The 21,629-nt window shown below is 38.8% G+C and overlaps 1 long non-coding RNA gene across 2 annotated transcripts; it reads right to left on the reverse strand.

Moving 5' to 3' along the window:
* Positions 1-16,367: 16,367 nt before the first annotated feature.
* LOC121093176 lies at positions 16,368-21,527 on the reverse strand. 2 transcript variants are annotated; one of them, XR_005829508.1, is made up of 2 exons: positions 21,290-21,527; positions 16,368-16,798 (listed from the first exon to the last, which is right to left on the reverse strand). It is a non-coding gene; the product is annotated as an uncharacterized LOC121093176 (long non-coding RNA). The 2 variants fall into 2 exon arrangements; XR_005829509.1 differs by having other exon boundaries at positions 20,999-21,527.
* Between the last annotated feature and the right edge of the window lie 102 nt (positions 21,528-21,629).

Here is a 21,629-nt window from a genome sequence, read left to right on the forward strand (position 1 = left end):
CATTTGTCTGTATAATTTTCCTTGTGTTACTGAAAATCAGCATGGTTAGGTCCTTAGTGGCAGATTTCACAAATGGCTGTAAAATTCAAGAAATCCAAGGGGCTTTTTGGTTTTTCATACTATAGAATTTCATCTACTCATCATCATTTCCAGTGAATTAGTTGGGAATAGAGAAATCAACAATACATATATTAGTTTCACAAAATATTAATCATTGTTTCTGGGTATTGCTGCAAAGTTTTACTGTACAAAATAACTCATGATTCATCTGCACTTGTGGGTAAAATCTAACATTAACATCTCAGAAACTAACTCCAACAGGATCCACAGGTGTCTCATACACTAAAGCATAGCTATTACAGCACCCATATCATGTCAAAAATAATGATTCCACACACTAGGAAACCAAACTTATGTTTCAGAAAATACTTCTTCATACGAATCATACGTTTTCATATTTCTTCTTGGCCCTGCCACACAGCTAAGCCCCATTAATTGCTGGCTTTCTTGGACTAGTTTGTGGCAAGACTTCTCAAACCTGAAGTCCTACTATATTTCAAAGCTCCACATTTTCTCCAGAAATGACTTCTTAGTGCAATTACTATTTCAAAAATTTGAATATTTTATCTGTCCAAAATTTCCTTCTTATTAGAAAAGTTAGTAATTTCCAACAGCAGAAATCTCGGCTTTGCCGGCAGGTTTTGTCATGGAACATTCCATCATGAGAGCACCATGTGTTGTTTCATTGTCAGAAAGGGCCATAAGCATAACCAGATGGGGAGATCTACTAGAAACCCCTTACTATTTTTTCTTTCTCAAATATTATTTAATGTGGTGGCACTTCAGCATTCAGTTACCCAGCAGTTCAGGTGGTAAATTATTTCTGTGAGGAAATGGGCCTGCAATACACTTTTGCAAAGTGCCAGCACCAGTGCAACACTGAACTCAAATGCAGATTTATCATAAGCAAAGGTAAAATAATTGTGTTAACACCAAGCATGCAATAAAACTGCTTAGCAAGTCCTCAGACTCAGAATGAAAGTCCTAACATGGCAAAGGAAGATAATGCAGAAGGGGATACATGACGAAGTATAAGCATCTTTGCTAAGCATAGGCTAGCGCTGGCATGCTGAAGATAAATTTATGGGAGAACAGACATAAGTCCATGAAAATCCTTTCCTTTGACCCAGATACAAACATTTATGAATGCTTGAAATCAGTGGGCAAATGAAGTTCTTACTGATTTACAAAGCAGTGGCAGCTGCTATGCTATATACCTGGTCAATGCATTCCAAAGAATAGCCATGAATTTCAGAGTTTAATTTCAGGGTATTTTTGTTTGACTGACAAGAGCTTTAGATAGTTCCTGGATTTCTTTTTATGGCATCAAAACCAGTTGGACATAATCTCTGGAATATCTACTAGCGTTTATCCAGTTTTATTCTCCTCCTCTAGTTTTATAGCCTCTATTAATGGGGGGAGCAGGAAACAACCCACAACTTTCCATCCCCTCACAACAAAGCTTTTTCAAATTTTATTTGCCATGCTTCAAATCTATCCGAATGATTTGTGAAGCAACTTTAAAAAAAGGAGAAGCTGTGCCTCAGCACTGTTATTGTTACTTGCAGTAAGGTTAATCAACTCTAGTTTGAAAATAAACCCTCAACAGAGCCAAGAGGCTGGATAATATAATAGAGAGGCAAAATACTCTATAACAGCCTGCTAAAGAGGCTCAAAAGCTTGTTTCATTTTAATGTCTTGGAAAGCTGCTGGTATGTATCCAACCCAGTTTTGCTTGTATGTATATGAAACTGATGAAGGTTAAACTTACAGTGTATGAACACTTCAAAACCAGCTGGTTGCTTGGAAACTTCATGCATAGGGTCCATCAGGCTCTAAAAATCTGTATTACATTAGCAGACTTAATTAATTGGGGGTTTTTGGGTTGGGTTGGTTTGTTGGTTGTTTTTTGGGTTTTTTTTGGGGGGGGGGCGGGAATAAAATCAACTGAATAATAAGAAAGCAATGAAAGCCAGGAACTACAGTACATAGTCGAAGCCCAAATGTAAGATGTTTGCTCAAAAAGGTATCAGTACTTATATGGTAAAACACATTTAAAGAAAAGCTAAGAAACTGAGGCGTTCCTTTTGTTCAGTGATCTATGGGATGACCTGCAGATTGCTCCTGCAGTTTCACAGCAAGTGAACACTTACGTGCTGAGTGTGGTGGACTACCTACATGACATATACCCTCACACACACACAAAAAAAGAACACTTCATGGAAATCCCAATATTATGAGACCATCCTAATTATTTTTTTCCAAACTTTCAAGAAGACTGATACAAATTTCAGAGGTACACACGCTTCCTAATAATAAAATTGAGGGATTTCACCGACAGCTAATGGAGCTCCTTCTGCCAGTAAAACTGCTTAGAACCCTGTTCTTTAACAAAACCCAAACACACACTAACATGGATAAAACACAAGATGTGTCACGGACCCTGTAATCCTACACTTTGCAAGCAAGCAGGCTATGACTTACAATACACAGCTCTTGGGTCTGACTTGAAAGAGATCTTTGAAGGCTGGTTCTGAAGGAAAGAATAGCTCAGTTATTAAATTAACCTTGTTTTCACACGGCTGATCTTTCACAAACCCGTGGCAAAGTTTGGATTCACATTTGTATTGAGAGTTTTGCTGGAACCAGAAGTGGGATTACAAAACCAGAAGCAGGTTTTTAGCTGTAATACCACATCTTTTGCCACTGAATACACTGTGGATGGAAAGAGCTATAATAAAAAGCACAGAATGTTCCAAAGGCTGGTAGAGGTGAAAAATCTTGTGGGTTTTTGTTTGTTTTTTAATCCTGCTTGGCCTAAGCTTTGTAAGCACAGACAAAAATGTGAGCAAGTCACAGCTGATTCAGACATAAGATTTCAACTCCAAACTGAAATGCAATGGGGTTTTGTTAAATGCTTTATCCAGCTTTATTCACAATTCTGAAGCAACAGGAACAGATCACAGTAGGATAGATAGTATACAGAGCTAGGGTGCAGTTTGATAATTTCCACATAAAATAATTTAAAATCTAAGGCTGAAGAAAAATTATTCAACGATTTCCTGAAAAAGAGTTTTGAGATCTCTATGGGTAACTCCATGCAGAGAAAGAGGGGGAGATATCATCAGCTGTCCTGCATCAGCACTTCCAGACATGTGCGGGAGGCCAAGTCTTCAATACTTGGAAGTTATCTCCAGCTCTAGGACTCAGTCACTGCCATTTTCATTACCTGACAGCATTGGCTGAGATGCCACAGATTTCCCAACTCTCTTCAAAGAGGCTTAAGAAATAAATTCACCAGCACATATCCCAAAGACTTAGGAAGACTGACAATAAATAGTGCCCCGTGCTGCAATAATAGTGATTTTTAAACTTTTTATATATAAATATAAGAATTATATACATATATAAATAAAAATTCCATTAACAAGATTATGTATTGCTGCCTCTGCTTTGCAGTAGCATTTCTAAAGCAGAAACTGTACCTAAAAGATTAGAGGAGTTATGGAAAAACTGACCTTTTAGCTGAAAAAAATCAGCTGGCTTATTTTAGAAATTATTTAACTGGCAGTTACTACACTTGGCCTTTTATCTGTTCCACAGCATAAACTCTGACAGTCTAACACACTCTCTCTTTCTCTCACTGCTGGCCAGTTCAAAGTGCATTTTCCAGCGACTATGTAATTCTGCTTTGGACTGATGTCATGGCTGCCACTCCAGCGGACCCATTAAAAATATAAAACATACACATCTAGAACTTAAGCTGTTATCCAAACCAAAAGCATGTGAGTGCAGAAGGAAGCTATGCCACCTTATAAATGGGTTTTGTTGTACAGCATCTGTTTCATTAGAAATGCTGCAGATTCCAAACCACTAAAAGTACACACAGTTTAAGAGCATTTAAACTCTAGAAAAAAAAATATTGTGCAGCATTACAAGAATACCCGCTTCCCCCGGCAGATTTTCTCTGATTGCAACTGTAGCCATAAAAATATAATAAATTGATGCACCTATAATACTTAGCAAAAGCAGTATTCTACTGACATTATCTCATGCAATTCTATTTTAATTCACTGTAACACAACATTAAAGAGCAACAAGGCTGCTGCTTCAAAAAAGCTTACTTAAGGCATCAAACTATGACTGAAATACAGAAGTCAGTGTTCCTTCAAAATGGAATCTCTTAGGGAATGCTGCATGAAAGGGGAAGAAGGATTAAAAGCTTTAAGAAACTTGATGATGCTGGTCAGAAGACAAGTTGCCAAAAATCCATTTTCATGCACAGAACACTCATTTCTCAGCACATGCATATTTGAGAAGAGACAGTCAGAAATAACTCATAGGCATGTTTTGACAGATGCTTAATGAATATGCCTTCTTTCCTCCTGACTTAAAAAAACATGCCATAAACATGAGGCTCTGCATTTTGTCATAGCAAGGCCAGGTAACAAATACAGAAGAGCTTTAGTTTAGATTTACGAATCAGAAGATCAGTAGAATTTCTGAAAATAAGGATGGCATATGTGGTACTAAAACTGTCAGCAAGAAGCAATTGTTAAGAGTTCTAGGAAAAAAATGACCATTTATTAAGGTTATTTCTGTCAGTGATCTCACCTAAATATGCACAAGCCTACACAACTGTGCTTTGAACTCAGGGTGATGTTAGCTAATTAACGTAGTTGTAATAGTGGAAAAGTCAGCAGGGTTAACCGTTTATCTAGTTTTCCTCAGAATGTAGAGCACACCAGCTCAAGCAAAAGCAAGTGACAGGCTAAAGAACAATACATCATCCACTACTGACCCACAGAGGCGTTAACAGATGCTGATGAGAACTACAAATTCTCAAGCCTGACAATGAAAAGCTGCCTGAGTCAAGAGATAGAAAATGCATCGGCAGTTCATCATTTCTGAACTGTTCCTGGTTAGGTAGTGGCTAGTAATGATGAAAATCATGACAAGAAAACAAAAGCCAAAAATTTACGTTTTCATAAGGAAACATTTCATGTCTCATTAGCTAACATGATACCTGGGATGCCTAGACATGGAGAGCTAACAGGTCAGAACAGACTGCCAACACAGCTTTAAGGCAGATAGTTTATCAAATATATTGATTAAGGGGTTGCAATGAGCAATCAAAAGGAATAGAGATCTTGAAAAAGCCAGGTATCAATTCATCTTTGGTTTTGTTAACACAGTTTTTAAGTATTTGCGGCTGCCTTGTATCATATACATAAACCAACTCATCTGTAAGTCAACTTTCCGACAAAAGGGTTTACAAAAGAGGTTCAAAACATACCAGTACTAGTTCACCTAGGAGTAGAAGCTTGCCATATACTTTTCTTTCCCATCCATCTCAAACATGTTAGGCAAAAATAATAGTCAAGACAGTAGCAAAAATTTTTCTTTCACTACAGCCACCTACAAAAACAATCTCATTTAAACTACTGTAATGATGTACACACCAGCGTAGTCTGGAGATAACCTAGGCAGCAGAAGTGAAGGTACCAGCAAGCACATGTGATTTGCTACCTCTGGTTCTGTCTATCTTTGGGGAGAGATGGAGTAGTATAATACTATCTTAGATTTACCTTCTTTGGAGCATCTCCTTGTGATGCCAACTATATACATCACACACCCCAATGATAGTCAAGAAAAGAAGACAGTAACCTGATTACTCCAGGGGTCAACAAAGTCCCACTTAAAGAACAGCATCATTCTCTACTGCAAGTTTTGGTGTCGGACAGGGACAGACACAGCTGACAAGTCCTCACTGTTACGTGGCAGTGGTATCCATAAGGGAACAGGGAAAGCTTCAGAGAGACACAGAGAACTTTAAATTTTAGAGCTAACTTTTCTGAGTTATTGTCAGTAAGTGAATTAAACTGAGAACATTCCACTGCCATAATGCAAACTACGTAACATGCTATGTCATTTTCCTTCAGCCTCCAATCTCCTTTTGCTCCATCCCCTTTATTATATGAAGAAAAGAGATAGTCACTAAAGCATTCTTTCAGATACTTAGGGTCAGAGTATTTCCTTTTCCTTGCTTTGGTCACTTCCTGGAGAAAAACCACACCAATGTACAAATCCTGTGACCTGACACAGGCACAGCATGCACAAACCAAAGTGATCTAATTAAACTTCGATAGCAACACATTTCAAAGCAAGGATATCCAAAAACTGTGATGACTACATTTACACTATAGTTTATTTTTGTCATCCTAAAACTGTAAGGACTTCTTTTTTCCCAAAAAAAAAAAAAAAAAAAAAAAAAAAAAAAAGGAACTCTTGCACAGCAATTCTTAACTTACCAAATGTAAAAATATCATTGTGATTTTTCTTCTGGGTTTTGGGATAGGTTGCTTTGTTTTGGCATGTATAATTTAACTGCTACAGTTCAGATGGCATGGTGTCTTGGAGTTAAAAAAGTTTATTGATTAGCCTTCAATAATTAACCTTATTTCTGCATATTCTGAAAAAAAGTATCTGTAAAGAATCAATAAACCAAACAAGAGCAAACTTCAGTTGACTGATGAAGAAGTTTACTACCTGGCTGACCCATGCCAGTGGCTAACAGAGCATGACACTGGCTGATAACACCACCTGACTCTTCCAGTTGTCTCTGTCAAATACTGCTGGAAGACTTTGTCTCATTTACAAATTGAATAGCTTTCTTTTTACTTTAGTAATTTTAGTGATTTTAGTAAATTAGGTGAAAAAACACCTCTAAAGCAGGAATTCTGTGTAACTCTTCAGGCACAGTTTGAGCTGAAATTATCATGTGTATCACATGACAAATTCTATCCTTAATGCTATTAACCAGGGAATATCCAGTATTTTGTGCAATAGAAAGGAGTGCTGACAGACACTTTTAGAAGAGTGCCAAGTAACAAAAATGAGGGAAGATTTGGCCATCACTCATGTTTATTCTGCCTTTCCACTCCTGACAAATGTTCCCGTTACCTCTTCTCCAGAGCAGCAGTAGACCTTCCAGGACTTCCAGCCACAAAGAATAAAGTGAAGTTCCTGCTGCACTGTTATTTCTATTGAAGGGGGTATGTGCTGACCAGGTATATTAGAGAGAGTGACGGTACGACAAACACCTTACAGATTGCAAAGTTGGGCATTATATGTCATGTATAACAACATGGATAGAGACTGGAGAGAACCCAGGCAGCACATGGATCTTTGTTATCTTTGTTAACTTACTAGTGGTTATTAAAAAAACAGACCTTGGAACACAAACCTGGACCCTTCTGGTCCCATTAGCCAAAGGCACAAACACAGACAAGAGCCAAGAGCGTGCAGATTTTTTTAGATGCTAAGCTCAAATGATCAGATAGATGACTGGGTTTCAGTATTCTTTTTTTAGACCAGTACTAGCTACGTTTGCAAGAAATGACAACAAAAAAAAACCCAGAAAACTGAAAAGAATCTGCTGTGGAGTCAAGGAGATATATTTCATCAGCACATTCAGCTTCTCTCAACTACCTCATGGGAGCTTCAAAAGACAGAAAAATAGCTTGTAGTTAGAAGGAAGGTTTTCAATATGAAAATATTAAGCCCTTATGAACACTGAAAATGTTGTTCAAAAAGAATAAGAGAATGTGTGTTTATTTTACTAAAAACAAACAAGAATGAAGAAAAAAATTATTTTTAATCTCCCTTTTAAAAACACAACGATGGACCGATTGTCCTGTGACCAACACTGGCCAGCAGCAAGTGTTAGGAGATAATCACATGTGTAGGTCAAACCTATACTGATATTTTCCCAGTGTCTAGTCATCTGAGATAGCTGGTGTCTGTAGGTGACTTTCAGTCACCCAACCTACATATAGTGTGACTGAAAATAAGAGGCATGCACAGTTATATCTTGTAGTCAGTATTTTATTTTGAGAACTTTGAACCAAGAAGAATTTAAATATTAGCTAAATTTATCATTCTTAAAGGCCAAATAAGACACATCTATTTTCATTTATTTTGGGTAAGTGTCTCTGGAATACGAAACAAAGCTATTCTTAGAAGCATCTAATGCATAAGCATCCTTTTTTAAATGCCACATTTTCTGAAAGCAGCATAGAGGATTAAGAGAAAGTAATCCCCCTACTGCCCAAAGCCAGATGGAAGCAAGAATGCAAAATATTTGTGTTAAGAGCATTGTGCTGGAAAATCCCAAACCTCTCTACAAAAAGTAAGATGTTTGGTGCTCATACATGGAGTCTGTGAACCGCAGGTTATCTAAATAGTTTAGTGAAGAGAGCAGTGCAACATGAAAAAAAAGCAACGTCATGAGGATGACTGTGCAGTATATTGTGCTGCTCCTCATGAAACTTCCGCGCTTTCTCTTCTGCATGTGTGCTTGAAAGTAGGTCCCATAAAACTGCCCTTACAACTGAACTAGTCCAAAGTTTGCAATGGACAAGTTACTTTTGTTTTCAATTTGCCTCCTGAATCTACTTATTCTGGCATTACTATTGTTATTCTGCAAGTGTAAATCCAGTTTAGAGGATTTGTTATTCCCACCCCACCTTTTACGGTGCCACCTCTAGTATCAGCCCCAGCTGTACATCACAATTTACCTTGCTAACTGCTGTGAAGTCAGAAGAGCTACTTGGGGGGATTGACAATACTTCTGAGAATCAAATCCCTACACCAAAGTTGAACACAAAAGAGCCAAATATTAACATTCATATCTCCATTTTATCTTAAATTTTAAAGCCTGGTTCTCAGAATAGATGGATCGTGCATTTGCCAGTGAAGTCAGGTGGTTTTGAACAAACTCCGAACTGAAAAGTGTCATGTGATATATGGCATTACGTTAAGTACTTGAAAGATGCTGGCTTTTCCCTGTTCAATACAGGAAGTTATTCTGTAGGTGTCTGGATTATGCAAAATAAGCAGAAGTCTTTTTTTCCTAAAAATATTCTAATTTTTACATTGATTTCCAAATAAGACCTCAGAAAAAAATACACAACAACCCAATTTCCCTGCTGCTGTTACAGCCACTAATACACATACCTATTTCATGGTACAGCTAAAACATCAGGACACCTCCTTGAGCAGGAATACAAGTTTTCTCTTTTTCCTACTAAAAGCCAATATATTATTTTGATTAATAACATGTCACAGATTTGCTTGGCTGGTCTAACAACATGATGGAATGCTTTTTCCGCTATAACTAGAAAAAAAATTATACCTATTCCAGCAGATGAATGACGACTTTGCTTTCCTCTAAAGAATTGGCTTTGAAATGGGTTTAGGCAGCACCTTAAAAATAACCAGGGCTGGATACTTCTTTTACTCTAGAAGGGTCAGTTCTGCTAGACATCACTGTAAGTAAACACTGGAAACAGAATCAAGCTTTGAGATGCTCAAAATAACTAAAACTAAAATATTAAAGACTAGTTTATATGGCCAAGTAATCTATATGTAGAATACCTGTAAACTACAAGTTTCACCACTCAGAGAAGGTGGGATATTCAATGGCTGATGTAGGTAAGAAATACCTTTACAGAATACATTAACCGCTGTAGCTCTAGGCTCCCAATGTATGTTCATGTCAAAATTTTACCTGCAAGTTAAACATAGTAGTCTGATGTTTCTTTTTTCAACCCACAACAGTTCATAATCATTCACATAAGAACAAAAGAAACACAACAGGTGCACTGCTAGAGAACTACTAACTACTAAATGCCACTCTTGTTAACAGCTACTATATCTCTTTCACCTCAGGAGGACTTAGTCTTTTTCCTACGCGGAGTAATCTGTACCTAGAAGGAGCTAGGTTAGTTAGGATGAGATACAGGCTTTGCCCTTCTCCTGCCTAAGCACCATACACTTTAAAGTTTGAATCTTTTGGTATTTATAACTCAGTACAGAACAAGAAGTGATACGCTTCAAGCAAAATGCCTTGTCTTGGAGAAGTAATCTTTCCAAGTCTCAGCTGTGCTCCTAAAGGCTGAATGGAAACACATGCAATTCAGTCTTCTCCATAGGTTTTGGCTGGTGCTTCAGATTTTCAGGTATTTCTACTTCTCTCAAAATTAAATCCATAGTCTCAAGACTCTTGACTACACAGTGTCTGTAGACTCCCCTCAAATTTGCTAAAATTGATAACACTAGTGTGTGGAGAGGACTAAAAGGAATTAATTCAGGTTTTATAGAGGACTGTCTTGAAGACCTCTTGCTTGAGCACTTAATAATTATTTTTATTTCCTTTAAAAAATTTGATGTCACATTCTGGAAAGTGAATCCTGTGTTTGCCAGGGGACAGGCTTAAAAGAAAGGTTCAGCCTTTAGGCAAAGGGCAGGTTATTCCAAACACTCTCCTTACTTATTATGGCAAGGTGTCCTGGAACTAAAGAGCATGGCTGGAAATGAGTTGAAGGATACCTATTTTCAGTGAAAGGGAGGTAGAAGACAAAGTAGTTCATTCAAAATAAAATGTCACTATTTTACTTAATAGCTGAGTATGAGTCATTAGGCTCCAGCCACTCCTCTCTTCTATGCCAAAGCACTTCTATGCCACTTCCAGAGTGGGGGGAGGATGACTTAGGAGGTGACTTCATGTCAGCTCATTCAATCAGGGCTGTCTCCTGATTCCAAAAACAGATGCTAGCACAAAGTACAGGAATGGATTTTGAAACCATGTAAACAGATAAAGGTGAACTGATAAACAACAGGGAACAGGATGATCTGATTTAGGTTCCCTAATATATATCACAGGTGTACTCTTCCGAAAGCCCAAACACAGGGGGATGTCCTTCAGCACCTGCTATGGTGACTATTTACTGAGCAGCTATCAGTATCTACACAGTGTATATTTAAACATATATCCTATTGCTGTACACAAATTATAACTTCCTCACACTCTCGTTCTGACAGCTAATTCATTAAACACCAGTGTGTAACATAAGGTGTTCAACAGTTAGCTCAGTGGAAAAAATGATCAAATTGTTCCTCTGCCTCCTTCTCCCTCAGCCCGCTGCCAGAACGCTGGGCAGCTGCCAAGGGGGAGTGTACAGCAGTCACACGAGTTGATCATATTCTACAGCTCCTGTAATGATCACAGGAGACTGTCTGAAGGAAAGATGTGGGTGAGCAGAAACAAGGCTGCACGCTCTTGACAGTTGCTGAGCATCCCTCTAGCATCCATCCCACCGAGGTTCCCTTCTCTAGCAACCCCATACCTTTAACAGCCTGAACAGGAACCAGTATTTCTAAGGCCAACCAAGACAAAAAGAAGCCAAAAGCTGCACAGAAGTTAACTTCTACTTCCTTTCTCTCTTCATTCATTTTTCAGCATTTCATATTATTCCTCCTACCCAAAGAAGGTCCAGCACCTTCCTTCCCTCCTCCTGCATCCCTCATTTAGGCTTTTAACAAATTTAGACCACAGAAAACTTTTATTTTGATTTTTCTTCTTCTTTTGATTTTTTTTTTTTTTGTGCCTTTGCAAACAAGAAAACATTGTTGCCAAGCTTTGGGCAAACAGGTCTTCTCCATCATTGTTACGCTAGTTACCTGAGAGAATAAGCCTTACCAACATCATGCCTACTCTCAGTTTAAGTTTCTTTAACCCATTTTGAACTAAATGTATGCATTGAAATGGAATAACTTGAGAGGGAAACATTACTTCAGGAAACGCAAGTATTACCACCTCTTCCCCAGACACATCCAAGGATCAGTTAGCTCTCCTAGCTACAGCTGTGCACAGCTGTTCATCAATCACCTCATGAGCCACCACTCACAGCTCCTATAGACAACCACCATTTCGCCAGACTGTTCTCATATGCCTGTACCAACAATAATTGCTTCTGTCTATGTGATAGAAATACGTGCTATTTAACCTTAGCCTTTTAAATATCCATAATATTCTCTATCTGTAACCTGTCCTTCTCCTAATTAATCATGACACCAGTTCTGCTATCTGCAAACTTTGGTAATATGGGCTACAGGCATTATTAAACAACCTGTCTCTGCCTCCTCTTTCCAGATCTATCTGCTGCAAGAGAATGCTCCTGTTCAGACATTGGCATCGTGACTTCCCCAGCTCTGGGGCTGTATGTAAGTACAGCCACATACATCAAGTGGCATAGCAGGCTTCAGCATTTATGAAAGTTGCTCTCAAAGAATAAAAGGGCCTCAGTATCACATATAAAATCACACAGAAATATTTCTGTTAAGAAAGATGCACCACGGCACAGTAACATTAGTCCCAGACAAAAACAGGCCAAATCAATTCTTGATAAAATTCTCACTTAATACAACAAGTTTCACATGAAATAATTTAAACTGAGTAACAAAAATGCTTATCATGTGCCACTTTTACATCAGAATTGAAGATACAATTATCAAGTTCGCTTAGCTTGATCTTCACAGTTTAAAATGTTTCGCTTGCTTAGTAGCCCACTTGTTTATGTAAACTCTGAATTATAAAGCCATTTTATAGATAAAATACAACTGCATTCTTTTTCCACTGCATAATTCCAAATCAAAACATGTCCAGCACTTCCATTTCTAATGGAATGACCTAATGAAAGCATCTGAAAACTGATGATTTTTTTTTCATCATCAGAGAAAAAGGGCTGGTATCATCCCAGTCTGCGTGACACTGCCAGTGTCGAGGTCCTTTCCTAAAAAGGCTTATTACCAAGTTCTCCCTCGAGTAATTTCACTTTACTCTATGTAAGTTGCATCATCCACAGAAAATATAGAAATAAACCTCTGTAAATCTCCTTCTGTTTTCCTACGCTGCGTGAACAGTACCTACATCTTAAGTAATTTGGCCATTTTGATGGAACTGCAGCGTGGTTGCATGTGATTGTGATTATTCAGTGCAAACTGAAAAGCTAGATGTCCCTATGTCAAACTGTACTAACACTGCTGGTGAAAAACCCTTGGGAAGGATGCAAAGACCCTGACAAAGAGGCCTGTCTTTGCTGCCAGGATCATGTTCATTTTGTTATCTGTGAAAGATTAGGCTGGAAGCTTCCACTGTTTAATTTAAAAAGTTCTCTTTTTTCAGACTATATGTAACTTTATGGCAAATGAAGTGGAAGACAACAGTGAAAAATGGGAACTGATTTCACCCGTACAGCACAGGCAGCTGGCACTATAGTATCTCTTTTACTATCTCCATGGATTCTCAAAACTCTGGGCTAGAAAAAAGTCAGTAATTCAGTTTCATGCCCTTCCAGTCCTTTGTACTTCTGCCAGTCCTCCACCCCAAGTACAAACTGCTTCTTGGTGTGCCGATGACATTCCATAAATATCTTTTTTGTACCTTGATCTTAGACTTCTCGGATCCTTTCACAGGGGACACAAAAGGAAAGACATTCCTCATTGTTAAGCCTCACAAGTTCCAACCCAGGGCCTGCCTTTTCAGGCTGTAATTATAGTTTACAACATTCAGCTTTGAACACTGTCTTTCCCAAAAGCCTCACCTTTTTGCCCCAAATGTTCTGTTGTTCTGTTCAGGATCTTCTAAGAATTCCTGGTGCGCTTAATGAGCCAGAAAGCTGTAACATCACACTGAGATCTGTTCCCTCACTTATCATATGCTCTGTTCGCCTATTGCCTTTTCAGTGTTGTCAAAAGAAAAGGTGATATTTCTACCTTCACACTATCTTGCTTTGCTGTCTCAACTCCCTCCCTATTTTTTATACATTCCTGCTTGTGCTGCTGGAAAACTCAGCTGTCCTCTAGGTTTCAAAATCACAGTGAGACAAACAACTGATCTATTCAACAAAACTTTTTTCCTCTTGTCCTTGAGGAGGTTCCTTTTCATCCATCTGTACCTAACATTAACATGCCTCTTAGGAAACTAGCATAAATTATTAACTATTTTTGAAGGAAATGCTTGATAGAAACCAAAAGCTATTTTTCAGCTTGAAGTTTTGAAGCAAAATTATTATTACATATGCATCCACAAATAAGAAAGGAAAATAAAGCTTTGCTGACTTTTTTTCCCCCAAAGATTATTCCATTTTAGTTTCAGGTGACTTGTCTTTTCGACATTTGGACATCCTAGGTCAAAGCAGGCTCTGTACTGGAAGCCTGAGTAATCCAAAGTGTGACAAAGTATAAAATGTATTAATTTTCTTTAGACTTCCAAGGCAGCAAACAGCCTAGCTTGCAATTGAAGTAGGTAGTATATTTCAGAGAAAAATATTTTTCGTTGCTTTCAGTCCATATGAGACAGAGAGGTTTGTTACAGAACTTTGATATTTATTCCATTTTATTTTGGCTTATGTTTCAGTTTCTTCCACACACCTATAAATTAAACACTACTCCTCCTGCACACACCCATAACAGACTTAGAACCACAACATGGGGGACAAAAGGGTGAGAAATCACTCTTCTGACATCAACACATCAATGCCCAAAAAGGAGAACAAGAAGGAAAATTGCTCAACTCACCAGTCCGTGCCAGATACCTGCCTACCAAACACAACTGGCAAGGTCTGCTAGTGTGATGGAAACAAAAATGCTTCCTGTTACAACATTATAAGAGTGACACTCAGAAATTACTTTTCATCAGTAAACATTCAATCAGCTTCAAGTAACAGAAAATAGGAAGAACCTGCTGCACTGTCCATGGAAATGTTTTAGTATTACAGTTCTTTGCTTGTGGGGTCTTCGCAATAAATAGCAGCATCCAAGTAAAAATAAGCTGTACAAAATTTCACTCAAACCATTTAATATGGTATTCTCTTACACCATTTGCCTTTTGGTTTTTTTTTTTTATCTAAATTGAAAACTCATAATCCAGAAAGTTAACAGTTCCTTTCGTGGGCCTGAAGCACACCCATTCAAACAAAATGCAGATGTAAGCAAATTTCAGCATTTGCCATAAGGCCGACTGAAGCCTGGCTTTCTAGATTTGTACAGGAAACCTTTGTTGTATTTGGCAGCCACTCTTTTGTGGAGGTCTCAGGATTTTTTATTTTTTTTTGTCTACAGACATAATTGCTCAATAGAGGAAGAAAATTTAGCCACAAAAAGTCAGTTGCAAATACCTTTGCTATTTTACTTTGACAACCTAGATTATTTTGGATATTTCAAAAGCTACACATCCTCTAGGGCAAGATTATTTAACACTGCAAACTAACTTTGTTCCTGCTTCTCCGATCTGATACTTAAAAGCACAGATTCCACAGAAGTCATCATGTGGCTAACAAACAATACAGTTTATAAAGAAACCGAGTACTTATCAAACTCTCTGCCTTGCCAGCCAAGTACTTTAGTTCCTCCTATACCATCATGTAAGAGACTAAACATTTCTGACTCCTTTTTCTCCTCCACGCAGAGCACTGCATTAACAACATACGTAGTCTCTGGGGGAAGGGAGGGCCTCAAATAGCTCAACAGCTAGTCTGCTGGCTGACCAAAGAGAAGATTTTAATGGTTCTGGCAGGAGCTCTGTCTGGCCTTTCACAGCCAGTAACCGTGAGTTCTCCTAAATGATGACAGCTGCAAGTCTTAGGGAAGAGTGGAGGCAAAATATTGTATTTGACGTTTGTGGATAAATCTTATTTAATCATCTTTGAAATAGGAAAGACCTGCATATGTCAATATAACTGATAATTAAAGGACATTAGCTACCTAGACATCTACTAAGGCTGCAAAACAGCAGGACAAACTATCCACTAGTTTGTGCAATGTGTTGGGGCATTTTTCTTCAGAAACAGAGGCAACTGCTAGGGAGTGTCAGCTTCTTTTCTTCTGATAATGCTCAGGAAACTACTCAAATTTTGAAATTTGGAAGAAAATAATTTGGATATGAAAGCAGGCAAGGTTGTAGCAGCAGCACAGTAAAGACAAAGGGCTTCAGACAAAAACACCTTTCACACAGTTTTATTGCAGTTTACAAGCAGAACAGCAGTGAAGACAATGCAAAGCCTATTACGGATCCTGAAGTGAAACTACACAGAATAGACCACAAGAATTTAGATTAATTACCTTCAAAGAGGGTGGAAAAAAATTAATAAGGTCAAGCTGAAGTCTGCCATGGAAACCGTAACGGCTTGAGGATGTATTAATTTACCAAGAGCAAGGCGTGACTTAAATACATAGTCAAGATAGGAGAATGTATTGAAATGAAAAAGAAACAGAACCAGCACAAATAAGCAAAATATCCCAATTAAACAATTTGGAGGGAAAGGATCTAGAGGAACAGGTATCTCAGGAAGTTTCTCTCTCTCAGGAGTAACACGTATGCAAAAACCAGGTAAATCAGATTAACATTAATTTTACTACAACGTCCAAAGAATTTTAATTGGCATAAACTCACACAGATGTCCTCCAACAGTACAACCTGAGGTGTTTATTCGTGAAAGTGAAACATTTTAGTCCAACAGAAAGAGAGCAAAACTAGATGAAGTATCATTTGGAACAGTAGGCTGGCTTAAGTGTTCATGAACACCATGGTACCCCAAATAAATGTTTTCATTCTACAGTGTGTTTTCTCTCCATTTAACTAATTATAAATTGTACCAAATACCTTATAAACTCCAGCAGTTCTTTAATTCCTGAAGGTGGGTTTCTTTTACAGTGTTTGCTCCAGATGGACCAGACGTATGGTTTTTAGCAACTTAGGTACTTTCTGCAGGAATACACTTCTAGCCTGTCATGAAATAAGTCCAGAAGTTCATGCAAATATTCCTCTTGGGATCCTTCAATAAGACCTGCCATCATCTGTGTCATTTGAAGACAGCAAGGATGTTGCTACTCCTGCCTGCAAAAATATGGCACTACCGTTAGTTCATTGGACCAGTACTTTCCTTCTAAGTCACAAAATCAGCTGGAGTTCATTACTATGAACTTTTTACTCTGTCAGTGCCCTGCAAATACACCACGTGTATCAGGAGCACACTGTGCCAATATAGCATGCAACCTCCAGAAAAAAAATGTGCCACTAAAAGCTACAAAGCATTAGCAACAATTGCTAAAGGCAACAAACATAAACACAATCTTTGCTCCACCACCTACCAAGTTCTAGTAAACTGGGAAAGGGTGTGTAAAGTATGTAGTGGATCAATATGTGCATACCATTTTATAAGATCCTTTAGTTATAATCACTGCCTATGAATTCAGATTGTTGAAAGAACAGGCATAGAGTGGTACAGCTGAGCAACTGTGTCTGGGTTAGGCAGGAGAGATTTTGGAGGGTGTCATGCCTAAACAACACTGCACACATTTACCTAACCTGTTAATTGCATGTAAGCTAGGAGATATTCTCCTGTTAATTTCTGTCAGTCCAATAGACTTCAAAATACAAAGCTATTCTGTGATGACCAACTGTTGTTCCTAGTAGCTAAAAAGCCCCAGTTTGGAATACATCATGGTATGAGGTTTTTATTTTTCTTCTACTACTTAAAGCAGCAACATTTAATCAGAATAATAAAACCATTGTACATTAAAAGACACAACTCTGAAATAAAGAGTAAATTTGGATTCACTCTCCCCTCCAACATCCTTCTGCCAGTAGAGATGATGGTAACAACCACTTGGCAACAAAAGATTTTTCCCTGCTATGAAACTCAATACAACCGTTGAAAAAAAATCCACTCCACAGCTGCTGCAAAAGAAAAACCCAAACCTAATAGGCATCACTTAGCCCTTGGAAATAATTTGGGAAATTAGTTTTACCCCAACATCAATATACTTAAAGAGGTCTGTTGGCATCGTTTACCTCAGAGGAGACCTGTAAATAGGAAAGGGTACATACCCTTCAGCAAACATCAGACTATGTGTGTCAGACAAATGCCAAGGCATGAAAGAAACATCAGTGCAAAATGCAGGAAGAAATCAGAGGATACATTTCTCATGAGAAACAGGTGTGTGAGAGGGAAAAAACAGGTAAACCCTGCAAGCTTCAATATCAGAAGAGGGGAAGTGGGTCATGACCTGACCCATTGTATTACATTACTTGGGAAAGGACTCCCATCAGTTCTGAAGCATCACCCTCACTGATCTTATCTATGAATCTTTGAGGCCCCTCCCAGAGTTTTCTGCCATTAAAGATAAAAAAAAAATCCTAAAGAGAGATGGTTAAGTAAATAATGAAAATACAGAAAAAAATAAGAGTCTATGCTTGCTTTCTGAATTGCTTCTGGAAAAGTAGTGCAGACGGTTAATCCAAATGAAGTAATGCAGAAAAGTACCATTTTTCTTCATGGGTTCCAATTTTTTACAGTGCAACTTTTCACCAAGACACTAGAAGTTGCACCCAGACCCCAGTCTCTTTGGCCTGCCAGTCACTAAACACGTAATCCACTGCTGGACCCTATTCTTGCTGCTTTCAACAGGAATGGGATGGGATTTAAAAAAACTGAGGGATTATCAGTAGTGGAGAAGTAACACAGGTCAGATGAACAAGAGAACAGTAAAGCTTACAATCCAGTAATTTGTGGCTGGGAACACTAGCAGCAGAACACTGTTTACACACAGTAATGCAGAGTTACAGCTTGTTTGTACCAGAGGCAAGGCCATGAACATTTGTTAGACTACACGCACAGAGTTTCTAAAGGACTGAGAGTCTCTCCATTTAATCCAGAATCTTTCTGTAAATACTGTAGTACTCTCCTTCCCTGGCTGGACAAAGCTTGGTCTCCTTTGCCAGTGGTAAGGAGGTAAAAAAAAAAAAAACAAACACCAACTTTCAAAGCCATTATGGAACAGGGAACAGTAGAGATTCAGCAGCTGCTTGAGGTAAATAAGCTCACGAGGCTCATTTGATCCCCACTCCTCTCAAACTGTATCTTTGCTTACTAAAAGCCACTATTTAAAGTGAACAAAACTTGAAGCAAGATCTTCATGCAAAATAATATATTCTTACAGTATGTCTGCCTTTTTATAGCACATTCTCTGCACAGACCAGTTTCAGTTCCAAAAGAAGTTAAAAATGCAGGCTCTGTTTTGCTAACTAGGGTATCTTTGGGATACTCAGCATCTCTTTAGGAAGTTACAAGTTGCCTGTTTTAATTTTTGTGGAAAGGAAAAAATATCCAGCAGTAGCCAATACCTTATCAATAAAGTAATTTAAAGTAATTTAATGTCATGGCTGCTTATAAAGGACTTATTCTCATTTATTCAGAGCTTCTTTTTGTTACCAGAATAGCAGAGAGATGCCAGAATACAAAACCAGCATTGCACCTCTACATCTGGCTGCTAGAAATAAGCAGTTAGTAACAATTGTATTTGACTGGCACTGCCATCACAGAACTGTACAACATAACAGCTATTTTTCATTGAGCAAAAACAAGCTTTAAAATGCATGTGGATTAACACTCTGGCTCCGCTCTCTCTATTGGGTCAATCTGGAAGATACTCCTGGCACTTTATTTACCAGGTGCTTGCTGGCTCAGTTGAATCCCTGACTCTTCTGTGATTGCTTTGGTATAAAGCACATACAGATGCATAAAATGCAGATGATGCACAGCTTTTAAAAACTGCCGTATGGGACAACACATATACAGGACCATAAGTAAGTCCCATATATAGGCTAGAAGACTATTCACAACGTGTTTATACAAAAGCACAGCTGTACTTGTATGTTCAGTTGGTACCTCATCTCCACAGAATGTCCTTTCCAAGAGGAAAGGCACAATCCAGTGAAGGAAGAAGAGGTCAGGCTCATCTACACCACCACAAGGTGAGCTTCTGCTGGCCTTTTACATTATGTTTTTTTTCTATTTCCATAAAAGGAAGAGATTACTAACTACTAGAAATGGCCAGACAACAAAGCCTATTCCCTTTTTTCCCATTAAAAAAAATATTAAAATATCAAGAAATTCATGAAAAGGGAAGAAATTTATGTGAAATCCATGTTGGCAAATTCTAATATGAGTTTTCAGTTTTGCTTCCTTGCAAGGCTTCTCACCTTGTCATTACCTCCCTACTAGGTAACTGATTATCTCCTTATCAGAAAGTGTTGGTAACAAAAATTCTAACCAGCTCTACTGACAAACTAAATATGCTTCAAAAATTTGAGTACTTATCAGCCAGTATTTCCAAGATACTTAAAGAACTTATAAAATCAAACCATTATCACGACATTATTATCAAGAACTCAGTAGTATTAAATATTCTTCTAACCTCCAAAAGAGAACACTACATTCAAAATCAAATATTTAAAATTAAACTCAAAGTATAACAAGTACTCTGTTTCACAATTTACCAGAGACCAAAGCATACACAGGGATGAAATTATTTAAAAGGCCAACTCTGGAATCACTATCAAAATTCAAATTTCCATTTATAAAGCCTGCCTCTACTCACTCTTGACATACGCTAACTTAGTCCCTCGATACAGAGATGTCTCAAAACAAAAATTCTTTGACAAAATTATTAGTCTGAGTTACATATGTCAAATAAAAAATACTAGCTGAAATAATTTTATGATGATATTTGGCACCAGGATGTTGCAGACATTCCTCTGGCACCCTCTAGTGCTCACGGTAGTCCCGAATCATGGCCATGGGGACACGGTCCCATTACCAAACCAATCTTCCTCTCTAGGAAGAGACGCTTTGCCAACATGAAAAAGAAAACTACTAATGTGCAGCACTGTAGGGGCTTCTCATAACGCCATGCGTCCCTCAGTTATAACCTCTGTCCTGGTAAATTTCCTTTCAGTAAATGAGATGCTAGGTTTTGTGTACCACAGGAAGGAAAATAAGGTGATTTCCCCTCAAATATATTCCCCAAAGAGGAAATTTAACATATGAATTCACTACCTTCGCTTTAAGCACCTGCCTTCACTTCCTAAAATATTCACCAGAATGAGAGAACGACACAGCTGCTCAGCCCAACCACCGTGATTAGGCAGAAGTTGTAAATTCTGCTCTCCAGAAGGCGCACACTGTTTAATTGTTAAAGTACTTGAGATTAGGAGCCAAGTTTCTGGATGCATTATGCTTTCGCACATCCTTACCTGGTTCCCTACAACCGTGATACCCCAATGTGTGCACTACTTTCCCGGCACAATCCTCACTTTATTTCAATGGTGTAAACAGCAGCCAAAAATACACAGCTGTGCAAGAACCGTCACTATTTCTGAAGCAGAAGTGCAGGGCCCAGACAGCATAAATCATGCCTTATTGCAGACGTTCAGATTGCGCCTGACAGTTTCCCTTCAGACATAAGAACGTTATGCCCTCAGTTAACTCGGTGAACTCAGAACTCGTTCCAGCCAGGGAATAACTGGGGTTTTAACACAGCGTACCTAACTATCTCTTCTACACAGCCTTTCTGCCTGCTTTTAGCCAGGGAATTAGGCATTTTTCCCCTCACGCTATGGTACCCGCGCGCTCCCTGACGCGGCCTGAGGGCTTGCTGTCCCCTGCAGCCGCCCGGCAGCCCCTGACGCGCCGGTGCAGCAGCCACCGCCGGGGCCCCGAGCAGATCTGTGAGCTTGGAGACTTGGGCTGAGCTCGGGAGGCGGCAGCGGCAGCCCAAGCCCGGGCCCCCCCGCGCTCCCGGCCGCTGAGCGGAGGACGCGGTCCCGCCATTAGCGTCCCTGAGAAGCCGCGCGGGCGCACGAGCGGCCCGCCCTGCGCGCGCCA

Source organism: Falco naumanni, chromosome 8 (genome assembly GCF_017639655.2).
Source record: "Falco naumanni isolate bFalNau1 chromosome 8, bFalNau1.pat, whole genome shotgun sequence".
NCBI classification, from domain to species: domain Eukaryota; kingdom Metazoa; phylum Chordata; class Aves; order Falconiformes; family Falconidae; genus Falco; species Falco naumanni.